This window comes from Chinchilla lanigera, unplaced genomic scaffold (assembly GCF_000276665.1).
Source record: "Chinchilla lanigera isolate Chin_1 unplaced genomic scaffold, ChiLan1.0 scaffold00056, whole genome shotgun sequence".
NCBI classification, from domain to species: Eukaryota; Metazoa; Chordata; class Mammalia; order Rodentia; family Chinchillidae; genus Chinchilla; species Chinchilla lanigera.
Window position 1 is genome coordinate 2,088,775 of NW_004955457.1, and position 12,684 is coordinate 2,101,458.

The window sequence follows — 12,684 nt, forward strand, 5'->3', positions numbered from 1 at the left end:
TATCCAGTTTCCTCCCTTGATGGCTGCTGCTTACTTCCTGCTCTGCCCTGCCCTGAATTGTTTCCTCACTCCCATGTCCCTCTGCCATGCTGCCCTGCCTTAACCTCTACAAACTGTGAGCCAAAGCAAACAACTACTTTAACTTTTAGGTGTCAGGTGTTTTGTTCCAGCAAGCAGAAAGTAACTAAGAAAATACAGTACTGTTTGTCTGGAGTGTTTAGGAACAACAAAAAGATTGTTAACTATTGTTGGCAAGAATCTAAAGGAGACAAACTTTAAAAAACTGCGTAGGAAAGGAAGAATTGACCAAAGTAGGAAGCATAGCACCCTTTCTTTGGGAAAGAAAGCACTGTCAGGATTCCAGACTTTATCAAAGCAGGACAAGAAGATTTCCACTTTCACTAGTAGAGAACAATGTCTAACATAGTCTGTGGAACAATGCAGCTAGACACTGTGCTCAGAGAATTCAAGGGAGTAGAACGTGCTCAGAACTGTCATTTGCGACTCAATGGAACTGATAGGAGAAGTTGAGGCTATCAAGCAGTGTGAGGGAAAATTAAGTTGGAAGACATGGAGAGTTTTGTCGCAATTTAGGGCTGTTAAAGTAAATTTCTCTGTATAATCCCCATGACAACACAGTGAGGGAGGCACACCTGTTGCTCCTTTACAGATGAGAAAAATTCCACGAGGTCAAGTGGGACACACTACAGTCACTATAGTGAGCATAGTCTTTTTCCACCCAGCAATAGCCATGGATCCCTGTGCAGTCTCATTTTATATGCTGTGTGCTATGAGCCACGGGAAGCAGTTCTCATTTCAATTCTGGTCTTTGCCTTTAAGGTTTTGTTTTGTTTTTAATTGGTAACATTTTAAAACAACATGCCTAACAATTTGTCTTGATGGACATTGCTTTGGTGCGTTGAGATTAAAAAAACAAATTGGGGCTGGAAAGACATCTTATTCTGAAATAATTTTGAGGAAACAGGTTTCAAATGTGTCACAAAATATTGTCTTTAATGTGTTAATGACTGACCTGTCCAATATTTTCAAAACATTTATTCATGAACGGATTTTAAAATTAAACATCTTATAGGATCTATTTTCCAGAACAGAGCAAACGTTGAGAAATGTGACTTAAAATACTTTATACTCACTCCTAATCCTTCCATTAAATGATAAGGACCAGTCTTACCATGCTTGACTTACATTTTGAAATAAGAGATTTTAGAAAATTCATATGGATATTGCAAAAACATTTTATTGTTTAAATATTTATTTAAGAATGAACATGTTTTACATGCTTAAGATTAGAATGCACACATTTCTCCCATTCAAATTCGAGACTTATGCAATTCACCCCATTACCGAAAGAATACTACTCTAATCCCCTTGGCATGGTTTAAGGCTCTTTTTCTATGTATCCTTCAAGATGCTGTCAAATACTGTTCCCTAAAAGTTATTCTTATCTAGCTAGGCCTTGAATTTGATGTACCATTTTATTCCTCAAATCTACTTTCATTGTATAAACAAATAGGAGCTATATTAAAGATCAGTAATAGTATTTGCTTGCACTTTTATGGAAATGTCTCATGATTCAAAAATGAATCTTTTATTAAGAAAAGTTTTATTTATTTTTCAAACTTTTTCTCCAATAAGAAATTTATTTTTCTGCTGTAAGCTTTAAAAACAAACAAATATAAGTGACCACTTAATAAAGTTTGGATTTGTAAAGGAGCCTTGACTGTAAGGACTCTATCAGTTTCCCCCAAAGGAACTTGGCAATCAAAATGAAGGTTGTTTAATATTTTAATACTTATTACCCTGTTCACACCAATAAAATCTTATTGCTAAATTAACACAATTGGATACCATTTCAAATTGCTTCTTTAAAAAATCAGTGATAATTAAACCACCAGGGATTTCTCAGTGGATACTTCTGTGCTATTTTCACCTAAAATAGAATTTCTAATTTGGATGAGTAGAGAATAGATTAAAGCACAAAACTCAGGCAACTGCCAGATGATGAGTTAAAGTGAGATAACGAAGTTCAGAACAGGCAAAAGGAAGTTGCTGAAGACACACTGTTGCACAACTTCAACTGATATGGAGTAGGCAAGACTTGGACCATGACACAAAACAGTCTAAGTGACATCCTGGACTTGTGGTTGCAAACCTATGGCATATAAGCTTTTTGGATTTTTTAAGGCAAAAGATGCTAATATATGAGTTGTTTTAATAAACTGATACCTCAGTATTCTAGTTTAATCTCAGTGTTGGCAGTGTGATAAATAAGAGGGTGGGGTTGTTGTTTGGTCACTTGTCTGTAAAAGGGGCACTATCACTGCCTTAGGCTATCTTCATCTACCTCTGGACTAACAAACACGCACATACAAACACACACACACAAACATTTGTGAATGCATGACACATACAAACATACTCTAGTCATCTACACTGTATACAATCAGGTGATTTTTACTCATAATACAAAATTATATAAATATAATAGATGATTAAATATGCATATTAATATTTTGAATAAATTAATAAAACATAAGTAATGAAGTTGCGCTTGACAAATATTTTTAGAAGTAACCTACAAATCTTCAAGGAAAATACAATATTAGAGTTACACCAAAAAGATGTACTTTTGGTTATAAATGCTGAGTTACAGAAAGTATTTAGGGTTGTGAGAATATTGTTTTAAAAAATAAATGTTCAGAGTTCTGTTGTGCAGTGTGTGCCTAGCATGTGTGTGGCCCTAAGTTTCAACACCAGGAAAAGAAAACAAAACAAGACAAAATAAGAAATGTTCAGAGATTGGTCATTGATCCACTGGGATTGAACCCAACATAAAAGAGTTCAGATTTGATGAGTAGAAAGTATATAGGAATAAATTGTTGAGCTGAAAAGATAGTGTAGTGGGTGACTGAGAGTTTTGAAAGTCAGAAAGTTGCAGCTGAGCATGGTGGCTCACTCCTGTTATCCCCAGCACTCAGGAGGCTGAGGTAGGAGGACTCATCAATGATGTTTAATACTTAAATTAAAATAATGAAATCCATGCTTTAAAGAGTAATTTCGGCGATAGGAGGCATAATCAAAATATCAAAAATCAAGTTAAATGACATTTAGGGGTAACAAGCAGTTGAAAAAGACAGCAAATAGCAAGATAGAAGGTTAAGGATCATTTTGAAGAGTAGATTTTTAAATGAATGGTCAAGAAAGAAGTGAAGGCTACACAGAATCCCAAGGTTTGACTGAAAATAGGTTGGATGAAAATAATGCCATTTTTAAAAACTAGACATATGTGGATTCATGAATTGTTTTTTTACTTCACTGCTGGTAAAAATGATATGAAGCTAAATAGGTGAGGATAGTTGGGGTTTGAAGGTGGAGAGGTAAGTAAGTTAAATTTCAGATGAAGACCCAATCTATTTAGAATTTCAATCTTCTTAAAACCTACGGGCAAACTATGATGGGAACATGGGAAGAGCAAGGCTCGTTTGCCACAGCAGATACTTTCATCTCATGCGAATGAATAAGGCCATCACAAAGCAGAACTATCAAATGTAGCAGCAGTTTACTACACTGCTATGTCTTTTTAAGATTCTAATGGGGGAAAGACTGACAAATTTAACTTTTAAATGTCTGTAGACAATGTCCCCAACAAAGTGCTTTGCATTTTTCAGGAACGATGTCAGACTTTCCCTCAGACACATCTTAATATGAAAGCAATGTTAATTTTCAGTATTGTACTTTTATTTGTCAAATGAGCATAGCTACTGATTAGTCATTCTTATTGATGAATGTGATATGGGGAAAATCTCAAAGAGAAACTATATAAATGGCTGGAGTTAAAGTTATTAAAATGCTTATTAAAACATCAAGACCAACACTAAGGTTTGAAAACAGAATCCATCTCACTGTTATTAAGTCCAAATGAAATAATTTATAGTTTCTCTTCCAATATTGAAGTAATCAAATAAGGGAGTACATTTATGGAAGGAATTTTTAATCTACTTAAAGATTTCATTACATACGTTTTAAGTGCTCCATTACAATCACAGTGATTGAAACAGTCCTTCTGAAACCTGTGCTTTCAATTACTTATTTTTAAGTACACCAATATTTTTCATTCAATGACAGAGAAAACAAAAAAAGCTACTCTATTTTTCACCTATCCTTCTACAGCAATTATTACTCTCAAAAGAAATAGAGAAAGAATTACCCTAATTAGAATGAATATAAATGGAAAGACGTTCCTGCAGATTAAAAAATAATCTGAACACTATCAATTTATCATGAAGGAGCCATTATAAGTACATTGTGAATCTGTCACATCCAAAAACCAAGTAAACAGAAACCCTTAGAAGATCTGGGAGGCTGGTTTAGAATTGGCCTTATCCTTTCAGGATTTACTAGTAATGTAATATTATAATCAATTTATAAAGCAATTTTTATTAGTAATACAATATATTATAGCAGTCTTTAAAGTAGTTTTTGAAAAAGAAATTAAGTCAACCTTGTACAAATAACAGTGTAAAGGGTCATAGTGATGCAGCCTATTCTTTTTGGGGTTCCTAATTAAATAAGTAAATAATTGTAAAACTTGGAAAGTAAAAATACACAGCACTACAGAAACAATAATGGCACATAAGATTCTAGCAGTCTGTGGTTACTACCGCCAATAGTCTCGGGTGGATTTTCCTTTTCATAGATCATTATCCAGAGATTAACTCAGTGGAGCAGGAATTACTGAATGAGAACACTGCAAGGCAGAGACAACATGTAAGTCCCCAGTTTAGGAACTAATAGAAATGAATTAGATTAAAGGTTTGACTAGTAATATAAAACAAGTGAAAATGCCACAGTGATTGATGGAAAAACTAAAACTCAGACTGTTGTCTTGATACAACACAATGTAAATACAAAAAAAAATTCCTAGTTTAATCTGTGAAGTGCTATTGAGAATCTATGCAGCTTCAAGGTACCAACATGATCATTGTGTCAAATTATTTTCTTTTTGCAAAAAAAGTGTCAAAGTATATTAAGACTATAAAATAATATTGAGGTTTCTAATCACATATAGTGTGTCTATATAAAGAATTTTTTGGTATTCTCAAAACATCTTGTAGATTTGATTTATTGCTTTAAAAATCACAGTATGCTTGCATATGTAAAATCTGTTGAGGAGGTCCTGAGTCCAAATCAAAACAGTGGTTACCTGAGAGCAGTAAAAATGACCACAAAGTTCAACTTTTTTATTATACAGTTCTCGATTGCTTCAATTTTACCTTTCAAATAATATATTCAGTAATACCTCCTTTCACAAACACTTCTCTTTGCAAACAATTAGATTTGTTCACAAACTCTACATTGGCCGTCTCCCTGATCTGACCTGAGGTTCTGGCTTTCTCCATTCAAGACATCAGTCACAGAAAGACCTGTGCCCACTTGCTGTGAAGCTTTACTGAAAGCACATACAGTACTGTAGAGTATTATTCAATCCAGCATGGCTCCAAAGACAGTGCAGAGGAAGCAGAGTAGTAAAAAGAAAGTGCAGAGTGATAATGAAGGTGGCAAGAATGTGCAGAGCAATAATGAAGATAATAAGAAAGCAGGGCAAGAATACTAAGAAGGATTTTTAAGGAAAATAACCATTGCATTGAAGAAAGAAATTGTAACAAAGCATTAGTGTGGTATCTGTGTGACTGCTCTGGCCTCAGAATACAAGATGGCTAGATCAGCAAACTTGACTCTTTTGAAGAATAAAGATGCCATCAAAGGAGTTGATGTGGAAAAAAAAAATAACAATGTTAACCAAGCAGAGGATACAAGTGCTAGAAGAGGTGGAAAAACTTTTGTTGATGTGGTTAAATGAGAAACATCTGGAGGTGATAGTGTAAGGGAAGCTGTGGTCTGTGAAAAAGCCAGGAAATTACAGTGATGTACTGAAAAAAAAAAAAAAAAACAAAAAACCCTCTGCAAGTGCAAGAGTGATGAATTTGAAGCCAGTACATGGTGGTTTGATAAATTCCACAAGAGAAGTGGCATCCACAGTGTGATAAGGCGACTGTAGCAGCCTATAAGAAAGAATTTGCAGAATTCATGCAGGCAGGAGGATATGACATTCAACAAGCCTTCACCTGGAATGAAACAGGCCTCTCTGGAAGGTCTCAAATAGAACCTATATCATGCAGGAGGAAAAGGCACCGCCCGTGCACAGTCCCCTGAAGGACAGAGTGACCTGTCTGCTGTGTGTAAATGCAAGCGCTAATCTGAAGATTAAGCCAATACTGTTGTACTGTTCCCATGTCCCTCGTGAATTCAGGACGTGAACAAAGCCTGATGCCTGTCACGTGGAAGGCCAACGCCAAAACTTGGTTAGAGGTAACTGTTCACAGCCCCATTAAGAAATATCTTTCTGACAACCAATATCCTGAAAGGTGCCTTCTTCTACTGGCCAACACCCGACACACCCTCCAGCCTTAGTGGATGATATGGAACCTGAGGATTGCTTCAAAAAGGTCAAGCTTCACCCAAACAGGACACCTCTTCTGCAGTCCATGGAGCAGCAAGTCATCTGCAACTTCAAGAAGTTGTGCACAAAGGTGCTCTTCACCAGGTGTTTTAATGTCACTGAAGAGACATCCTTGACTCTGAAAGAGTTCTGGAAGAAGCATTTCAATGTCCTCCACTACATCAACTTCACTGACAAAGTCTGGGAAGATGACATGTACCAGAACTTAAACTCAGTCTGGATGAACTTGTGGCCAGAATGTGTCACTGAACATGACTTTGAAGGGTGCAATGCAAAGTTAGTGGAGGAAACTTGTCCATGGGCAAGACTATGGGTATGGATGATGAAGACCATGAGGAGGAGCTGACAGTGGATGAATTTGCTGAACTCCAGAGTGACCAGCAGAAGGTGCTTCTTGAGGAGCATTTAACTGAAGAAGAGGAAGACAAGGAGGAGGTCAGCAGTTGTGCAATAAAATCCATTATGGAAAAATGGAATAAGTGCCAGGAGTCCTTTGAGAAGAACCACCCCAAAATAACTGTAATGGAGTGTTGAATGTGATGAACAATAACACGGTCTCTCATTTCCAGAGCGTTATACAGCACAGGAAAAAACAAGTGACATTAAATTTTTCATCAAAATTGACCCTGCAGCTAACAGACAAAAAAGAGAGGAAGCCTCTTAAGGAGCTCTCCCCCATCTCCTTATGTTGGTGGACTCTTCCTCCAAGCAATAACCTCCTCCCCACCCAGATTCCTGACTTCCACAGCAGAAGTCATCTCAAGCAAGGTTCGCATTCTCTCTCATCATACTGTAATGTTCTCTATTTTGTTTCATATTTTTGTAGTTAAAAAATACATATGGCTCAGAATGCATTAACTATATTTACATGGAACCTTATGGGAAAATTTGATTTGATTCATGACCAAAATCAGTTTGGGCCCCAAATCATGGAATGAATTAAGTTTTGCAGGGATATAGCTCAGTGGCAAAAGCGCCTGCCTGGCAAGCACAAGGTCCTGAGTTCAATTCCTGGTACAAAAAACAAATGAATTAAATTTGAACAGAGGTACTACTATAGAAAATAAACCCAAGTGTCTATTGAGCATTTACTGTATGTCAAGTTGTGAGTTTGTTCTTATAAAATTAAGATGAATAGAAACTAACCCACACATTCAACAAGCCCAAGATATGATTGGAAGTTATTATAAATATAATTACAAGTCATCTCAGTATATGTGGTAATCATGAATAGTGTCACACACAGAAGTCAAGGGGAGCAAAAAAGTTAAAAAAATTAAGTCTGAAAGGTCAGATTTATTGAGAAGTTTCAGGCCCAAGTTTCCACAAGTATACATTTTAGGACATTTCCTTATTGTTTCTTTTCATTTGATTAAGATCTCTTTCAGAGAAATAAGAACATTTTTTACTTTAGAGCTCCCACAGTTAGTAGTATTATTTTATATTTCATGTACCCCAAAGTTATGTGAGGCAGTGAAAGTTTCCTCATGAAAAAATTGCAAACTCAAGACAATTTAATTCTTACTTAAAGGATACCTACTGGCAAAAAGAGAAATGTTACGCTGGAAATTTCACTGAATTTCAACCATGATTCAATGTCCCACTTCATATTGTCATCATTGAATCTCCCTAAGCTTTAGTTGTCCCTTTTGTAAACAGCATATGACCTACATTAACTACTTTTTAGGGTTGTTGTGAAGCTTTCAAAAGTTCATATAATATATATATATAATATATATATTATATATTACTATTATATATTATATATTACTTTATTATATATATTTACTTTATTATGTATTACTATTATATATTACTATTATATATATTATATAAGGTTTCAGTTCCATCTACTTATTAACTTTTGATGGATGTAAGGATTTGTAACTTTTTGAGAGATGACAGAGTATCATAAATAGATCTTTCAAAGTTAATGATGTATTCGTTTTGAGTTATATTTGGAACTATGTAAGTATATGGCTATTGTAACTACATAATTCCTCCTAGATACTCCCTATGTAGGTGTCATACCTCACATATTAAGTGCTCAGTTTCCTTGTGAGATTTCTTTATGCTTGCATATGATCTTTCATGTCAGTGTCCATTCTTAATGTTTTTGTTAATCATTTACTATTTTGGGAGAAAGAACATGAGAGACAGTTTCCTTTCCTCCCTTCCCATTTGCTTCCTCCGCTTCCCTTTCTTCCCTCTATGCCTCTCCACCTCTCCTGCCCAATCCTTCCTTCTTTCCTTTCTTCCTTCCTTCACCTTTCTTTCTTCCTTTTATCCATTCTGTTTTATTCACCCTTTTTTGAAAAACCTAAAGGGGACTATTACAGCTTCGAGTACAAAAAAAAAAAACATCAACTTTAAGTAATAAAAGAAATTCACAGAGTTTGAAACGAGATAGTATCTCCTTTTGGCACATGTTACGCTAATGTAAATTGAGGTGCTATAATTCAGTAAGCGGGAAGCTTTCCATCAATATGACAGTCTTATTAGCCTCTGAAGAGGTGAAAACACAGAGGTGGTTATTGTTATAGAAGACATGACTCTGTGAGCTCTTTTTACTCTACTCATAAAAAACACTGTGAAATTGTTTTCAGAAGAGATTGTGGTGATTATAGACAGTAATGTAAATTTTTATTACATTTTCATTTTTTGGCCTTTTTTGAACTTTATGCTCTAAAAGATAATCACAAGAGGGGAAAAACCTCTTCACTGAACCAATATAATAATAGTTTTCCTCATGTCCAAACTGCAGATAGGAAGAAGTCTGTCTCACATGATTTTAGAACTTGTTGAAAATTCTGAGAGTCCAGTTCTGAGAGTCCATCTCCAGAGACAGAATGGGTGCCTGAAGATCCAAAATTTAAAATACCTCTTTTAAGATGAAATAGTCATCTTTGGGATTTCAGTATCATTGTGAGTGGGATGCACATAAAGATGTTTTAGTCATTTTTAAGGTAGAGAGAAAAGTATCAGTTCCTTCATGGGGAAGGTATTGGCAGGGGACATATTAGGAGAATGAGTCCTCTAGGTCACCTGTCTAGAAGCAAAAGAATAAAAAAGGAAGGAAGACATCCTTGGGGGCTGGGAGAGAGGTACCAAATTTTTATTTCTGTTCTTTTATTTTCATTATGTTAAGACAACATCTTGCACTTATTAGTGTCCTTTATTAAAAAAAATTACTTCTCAGTAGATAGCAGGGGTAAAAATTATGTGTGAGTGTATATATATATACATATATGTATACGTATATATATATACGTTGTTCTTTTTCCTCCCCATGATCGAAGAGTCTTAGACAAGTGCTCACATCTTATTTCTCAGAGGTGCAGCAATTGACATACACCAGTGTAAACTATAAGGTGGCTCAAGGGGTGGAGGAACCAAGTGGGTTACTTTTCCAAGGATGATTTTTAAGAAGTTTTAGCTGAGTGTGATGCACCAAATATAATACTATATATAATGCAATCTCCACAAAAGTCAATTTTCTGTTATGTATTTTTTCTCCTAAACTCATCAACAACTGGACTGTGCAGCTTACAAATACAATGTTGGAGAATAGCCAGAAAGAATATTACTAGCACCACTGCCAGAAAATTTATTATACTCTCAAAAGCAAAACTAATAATAAGATATTCAAGGATCTTCAGGAAGGTGACATTTAGAGTGCAATTAGATTGGAAAACCTGGATGGCAACTGAATTAGGTATAACTGGAAGGCAATTAAATTATGCTTAACACCTGGCCAATTACTGGAGAAACATGGGAATGTTTTTACTACATTGTCTGAAAAGTTGGCTTTATGTAGGGAAAACACACTGCCTTTAGGAAAAAATTTTCAGATGATAACAAATGAAAAGTGGGAACATGGTATAATGTTCTCAGTTGTGAAGCAACACATAAACTCATGACATTTTAACTGATTTTAATGTTTTTAAAAGTGAAATGACTTTACCTTTTTTCTCCATGTTAATCCCAAATTTACCTGTTTATGCCATTATTGAATCAAAGTCCTTATTCTGAAATACTTATCTGCTGTAAAAATTATACTATTAAGAACATGTAAATCAGATATGAAGAAAAATTATTGACCATGAGGACTACTGAATACTAGAAAGGCATCGTGAGACATCTTTCCATGGTGGGTTTCTACATCTGAAAAAGATTATTCTTTTACTTTAATCTATAAAATGTCTCCAAAATGGTTGGTATCCCTTCCAACTTTCTAATTTCCTTATTTTATTGATCTGGCAAATTAAACTGGGAAGATAAGAGAAAATTTTTCTTTGTACATTTTACTCCCACAGTTCTCAAAGATTGATATCAGGAAACATTTTTAGTCCTGGTCTTGTATTAGTTTTTCTTGCAGGTGTAGGGAATTACCACAAACTTGGATAAACACAAAACACTATCTTACATTTCTATAGTTTAAAATTTGGACGTGGTTTCACTGGAGTAAAATCAAGGGGCCAGAAGACCTGCACTTCATTCTAGAGGTTCTAGTGGTGCGTCCATCTCACAGACTTTTCCGACTTCTACTGACTAGCCACACTTCTTGGAGAACTGGCAAACTTCTGCGCCTTCAAAGCCACTAATATCTCATTTCTATGACACTTGTTTTGTAGTTACATCTCCCATGAAAACCCACAAGATGTTCTCTGTTTCCAAAGACTCCTTTCATCAAACTGCCAAGCCCACCATAAGCCAGGATAATGTCCATAAATAAGGTTCGAAAATTCAGTAATAGACACAAGGTTTCTTTTGCCACATAAGGTAACATATTACTGTATTTCAGAGGTTAGGATGTAGATAATTTTGGACTATAGGAGGGATAATTCTGCCTTTCACAAACTTTGAGACATATTCAACTACTGAGAAGATTATTTGTTTTGCTTTTTTATTTAAATTTAACATTCATTAAAGCCAATGTAGTAAACACAGAGTCTTTGGGAAGAAGGCAATCATAGCTATTTGGGGACAATATATTGGGGGGTTATGCAAAATACTTAGCTCAAAAAATTAGTGAGAATTTATAGCTAGTATTTCTTAGCTGTGGTGGAATGCATAAATAGGAACCAAAATTGTGGTTTCCTCTTGTTATGGTTTATGTCCAGAAGTCCCCCTAAACCCTCATGCAATCATGGAAGGCACTTTCAGAGGTGGCTGGATCTAGCGTGTGTGGTGCTGGGCTCAAGGGTGTGTGATTACTAAATCATTCCACCAGTTGGTTTGGCATAGTTCTGGCTAAGATTGAGGATGTGAGTGCTACACCAGTACCAGGGTGGGTAGCCTGCAAAAAGTATAAGGGACAGAAAGAAGGCTAATCTGCTTTTGCCTGGCTACTAGTTGTGGACTATTTCTTCTCTGTGATGCCCCTCTGCCATGCCATTCTGTCATGGAGCCAGCTGACTATGGACAAAACCTCTACAAACTGTTAGCCAAATAACCCTTTCCTCTTTTAATCTTACGGCACCAGGTCCTTTTGTCACAGCAGTGAGAAAAGTAACTGATACCACTTAAGAAATATAAAGTAGAGAAGACACCACTTAAGAAATATAAAAAAGAAAAGAAAATTACAAAGGCCATTAAAAAGAGTATCATGATTCCTACTTATAAAAATGTAGAAAGTGTCAACAGGGACATACACTACATGATATCACTTACATAAGGGATAGAATATAGTTATACTTTTAGAAGCAGAGAGTGCACTGGTGAGCACAGAATGGTGAGCAAAGAGTTCCAGGGACTGCAGAGATGGGAAAACAGGAAAATATTAGTCAAAGTATTCAAAATGTCAGTTATGGAAGATGGATTAAGTACTAGAGACTTAATATCCAGTGTAGTTGTGATGGTATTTTATATACTTTAAAAATTGCTAAGAGGATACAGCTTATGTTGTACTTTTATTACCTAACTAAGTAATAATGATAAATTCAGAAGGTAGAAGGAAACTTTTGGAGATGATGGATATGTTTACAGAACAGATTGATGGTCTGGTTTCACAGATATATATTTACTTCTAATCTTACCAAGTTTCTGAGAAAATATGCCTTAAATTCATCTGGAACCAGAAGAGACCCAGAATAGCAAAAGCAATCCTGGGCAACAAGGACAAGTCAGGTGGAATCACAATC

At 35.5% G+C, this 12,684-nt stretch overlaps 1 protein-coding gene across 5 annotated transcripts in view; it reads right to left on the minus strand.

The window, feature by feature from the left end:
• The window catches only part of Spag16 (sperm associated antigen 16), a 948,741-nt gene that overhangs the window by 544,829 nt on the left and 391,228 nt on the right, over nucleotides 1-12,684 (minus strand). The gene's annotated exons all lie outside the window — the stretch shown is intronic.